Below are 4,639 nucleotides of genomic sequence, written 5' to 3'. Positions count from 1 at the left end.
TATTTATTATTTCCTGTTTCCATATTTACTGAGTGCGCAGCCCCGTGAATTTTTAAACATAAGCACCTTCGTGTGTTTCATTAGCTAGAGCAAGACACGGGGTTTCCCGGGTACCCAGAATTCCTCCTCAGTTCCCATCCTGGCCCCAGGGTAATGCCTGTACAACCTCTGTCACCATCCCTGGTCTTTCCTGAACGAGGCAGTACCTGCTCTTTTCTGTTTGGCTCCTCTCACTGACCCGTCTCTGAACAGTCAGGTTTCTGCCGCTGTCAGTACGTCCCTCCTGTTTCGCTGCTGTGTGCTCCCCATATTCACAGGTGGGAGCCCAAATCCTCCATGTGTGGCGTTGGGAGGGGGTGCATTTGGAAGCTTCCGAGAAGGTCATGAGGGTGGAGCCCTATGAGTGGGACCAGTGCCCTTATAAAAGAGACCCCAAAGAGCTCTCTGCTTTTCACCATGTGAGGACACTTGGAAAGCAGACCCTACCAGACACCGGCCCTGCTGGCACCTTGATCTTGGGCTTCCAGGCTCCAGAACTGTGAGCAATAAGTGTTTTTTGCTGAAGCCACCCAGGCTGTTGTAGCAGCCTGAATTAAGACACTGGGCCATATTTCACTGTCCGAACAGGCCAGACTAGATTGGTCCTTTCTTTTGCTGATGTAAATTGGGGTCATTTCTAGTTGGACTGCTTTAAAGTTGCCGGGAGCCTTCTCGTGTTCATCTTCAGTTTATAGCAGAAAATATTACCTCATTGCATCAGCCTTTGCAATGCAGAGCTGGACATTTAGGAATACTGTACAGGGAATGGACCCACAGGAAATCCGTACAGTTTTGATGAGATGTGCAGAATGAAATATGAGCATTGCACTCTAATTGGGCTGCTTGATATATATATATATATATTTTTTTTTTTAATGGGTGTCATAAAGTTGTTTTAAATTTGTTCTAATTAGTTATAATGACAATAGAATGCATTTGATAGATCACACATAAATGGAGTATAATTTCTCATTTTTCTGATTGATATTTAAAATATCCTTGGCCACTGTTGAATTCCCTAAAAATGGACTTGTGGAGTTTGTTCTGAGCAGAAGTAACTCTGGCATTTCCAAGTCTCATTGCTAATCCTCAAGGGCCAGGAGATAAAGAGGGTGGAGCCACAAATGGGTGTAGAATGGACTGGAAGCAGAAGCTAACTTCCTCTGCAGGAAGTTTCATGGATGAAGGATGCATAGCCCACGAGGACAGGGTCCCCTCCTCAGACTCCCAACTGATTCTTTTTTCCAATAATACAACTGCTCTGTCAGCTGTGTTTCTGTTCAGGCCATATTTTGCCTTCTGAAAAAATAACATGAGCATGTACTGATGATTTTTGAGAACCTTACATTTAATTTATTTTCTAATAATTTCTCACATTGTGGCCACACAGGGAAAAGTGAAGAGGCTTAGATTGTATAATCCAAGTTTGGTCACGTATTTAATGCAGGGATGTGTGGAAATCTTGTATGGCCCTGAGGCTGTGTGCAGACTTCCCTCTCACACTTTCTTGGTGGTGTTTTATTTACAACCAGGATCCAATTAGCTTCAGGCACTATGTTTGGCCATGTTCTTAGTCTCTGTTCAGATACAGCAGTTGCCACAGTGTTTTTTTTTTTTTTTTTTTTTTAAGTGACACTTTAAAAAACAGATCGAGACAGTTTCCTTGCAGAATGTTTTGTCTTCTGAAATTTTCTGATGGTTTCTTCACTGCATTCCTTAACTTGTTCTTCCGTCCTGTAGAATTCCTGACATCTGAAAGTTAGTTCTGAAAGTCTGGTTACAGTCAAAGGACAGACTTCCAGTGGGGACGTTCAGAAGGGACACTGTAACACTCTTCTGTTGCAGTAGGGCACTTAGCAGCAGACTGTGTAGCTGTGGCATTGCTACATCTCATCGCCTGATTCAGACAGCCACAGAAAGTTTTTACCCTGTTGCTAGTGGTAAGTAAACCATGTCCTGTTCCCAATATCTGTGACCTACTCTTTTTTAACATTTATTGAGGATTTTTGCTCAAGTCAATTTCTTTTTTTCCCTAATTTTATTTGAGTTGTTTTGTCAGCTTTGTTAAATTGACAGAACACACGCACATTTGCGGTACCCAATATGTCTCAACATGTGTCTGCGCTGTGACGTGATTAGATGGGGCTGGTCCACATACTGACCCGATGTGTGTGTGGTGAGAACCTCTAGCAGTGACTCAGCAATTCCGAGTGTCAGGACGGTGCCATTAGCACAGTTGCTGTGCTGTAGGAGAGCTCTTCAGAGCTTGTAACTCACTTTCTCCAGGCATTTACGGAGTGGTGGTGTGGATGTGGACTTCGTGTGCCCCAGAGGTTTGTGTCCCCAGGGTGCTGGTGTTGGGAGGTGATGGAACCTGTGAGGGGTGGGGCCTTATGAAAGGTGGTTAGGGACAACTACCCTCAGCACAGATTAATGTGGTTCTCTTGGAACCTGGTCAGTTCCCACAATGGTAGGTTGTTATAAAAATATCAAGCCTGGCTCTTCCTGTAAGCGGCCTCAGGAGATCTGTGAAAATGGTCCGCTACTCTCTTGAGCCAGAAAACCCCACAAAGTCATGCAAATCAAGAGGTTCAAATCTTCGTGTTCACTTTAAGAACACCCGTGAAACAGCGCAGGCCATCAAGGGTATGCATATCTGAAAAGCTACCAAGTACCTGAAGGATGTCACTTTAAAGAAGCAATGTGTGCCATTCCGGCGTCACAATGGTGGAGTTGGTAGGTGTGCCCAGGCCAAACAGTGGGGCTGGACGCAGGGACAGTGGCCCAAAAAGAGTGCTGAATTTTTGCTGCATATGCTTAAAAATGCAGAGAGTAATGCTGAATTTAAGGGTTTAGACGTAGATTCTCTGGGCATTGACCATATCCAGGTGAACAAAGCACCCAAGATGTGCCGCCGTACTTACAGAGCTCATGGTTGGATTAACCCATACATGAGTTCCCGCTGCCTTATCGAGATGATCGTCCTGAAAACGAACAGATTGTTCCTAAACCAGAAGAGGAGGTTGCACAGAAGAAAAAGATATCCCAGAAGAAACTAAAGAAACAAAAACTTATGGCACAGGAATAAATTCAGCATAAAATAAATGCAAATAAAATAAAAGAATGTTGGTTGTCTTAAAAAAAAAAAAATCAAGCCTGGTCCCAGAATCCTCTGCTTCCTGTCTTATCATGTGAGCTGCTCTGCACATGCTCCTGCCTTTCGATGCCACCTGCCACGTTGTGATGTGTCCAGAAGGCCTTCCCCAGACCCAAACCCTTGGGGCTGCTGGATATTGGACTTTCAGCTCCAAAACTGTGAGGCGAACATATCTCTTTTCTTTATACATAAACCAGTCTCTGGTATTTTTTTTTTTTTATAAAAATAGAAGATAGACTAAGATATGAATAAATTACATTTCTTTTTAAAACAACTTTATCAAGTCTTTTTTTTTTTTAAGCATGAAGTGAAAATCCTACTTGATTCTGGCTCTTGTTCAATCTTGTGATGGGCTCATTGCCACACACCATATTCTAGGTACCAAATCTGTCAATCAGTGCAATTCAAGGCTAACGCTTAGGAGATGTTTTAAAACTCTTTCAGGGCAGATGCCGTCTGCTCACCCCGGTCAGTGCTATCCCAGGTAACCTCTGGGCAGATGCCTAGCAATTCGCTTCACCACCCTTATGACTCACCTGGGTCCCGTTGCACAGAGCCGTGGCTGAATACAGCGAACACGAACCTCGCTTCTGAGCAGATTCTTCTTTCTGTGAAGCGTTTCCTCTGAGAGGCACAGAAGCCATCAGTCAAAGACTGGCAGGACACTCCTGCAGCTCGGAGGAGAAGCAGGCTTTGCACCCTACAAGAGAGCAGCATGAAGAAACCGGAGCCGCCTCCAGGGGGCCTGTCTTATTTACAAAGTGCAAGCTCCAGTGACTTCCCCAGTCCAGATCTGAGCTCCTAAGTGCCTCACAGGACCTCGTGGCCCGAGTGTGATGGACTGGTGCCCTGGGCTGGTGCCCGCTGCACCCCTCAGCGGGCTCCATGTGACATCCTCATGGCTATAGGGCAGGGCCGGTCCTCGCACTGGGCCCCGGCACTTCTTATCCACCAGACGGGGAGAGCACCGCTCTACAAAGGATATGGAGTGAGACAGGCATTGTCACCTCAGGCACACGTGTGACTGCGTGACCGTGTCACCCCGCACCATGTACCATCAGGAACATGAGGGTTACACTGCATTTATGTGTGATCTAGCAAAGTGAATAAATGCTTCCCACTGTCATTTACAACTGATTAGAACAAATAAGATTTAAAGATTTGAAAAAAGGAGATTGTGAATGTAATTTCTAAATTACAAGGACTGTACAAATGCAAGTGGTAATTATTATATATACATATTTATTGTTTGTTCTATTGTTATACATAATAGCAAATGCATTTTGAGTCATTGTACAAAAGTGGGGTACACCTTTTCATTTCTCTGGTTGTACATGATGTGAATTCACACCATTTGTGTAATCATACATGTACATAGGATAATTCCACCATCTTTCCTTCCCGCATCCCCTCCCCTCATTTCCTTCTACACAATCCAATGTT

General features: G+C 44.5%; 1 pseudogene across 1 annotated transcript; it reads left to right on the top strand.

The window, feature by feature from the left end:
- The first annotated feature begins 2,521 nt into the window (after positions 1–2,521).
- LOC306664184 (large ribosomal subunit protein uL22-like) lies at positions 2,522–3,179 on the top strand (annotated as a pseudogene). Its single transcript has one exon. The product of its transcript is annotated as a large ribosomal subunit protein uL22-like (transcript).
- Positions 3,180–4,639: the final 1,460 nt, after the last annotated feature.

Source organism: Sciurus vulgaris, assembly GCF_902686455.1.
Source record: "Sciurus vulgaris genome assembly, chromosome: 6".
Lineage (NCBI taxonomy): Eukaryota > Metazoa > Chordata > Mammalia > Rodentia > Sciuridae > Sciurus > Sciurus vulgaris.
The sequence above is the reverse complement of the archived record's forward strand: the minus strand, read 5'-3'. Positions and strand labels throughout refer to the sequence as shown.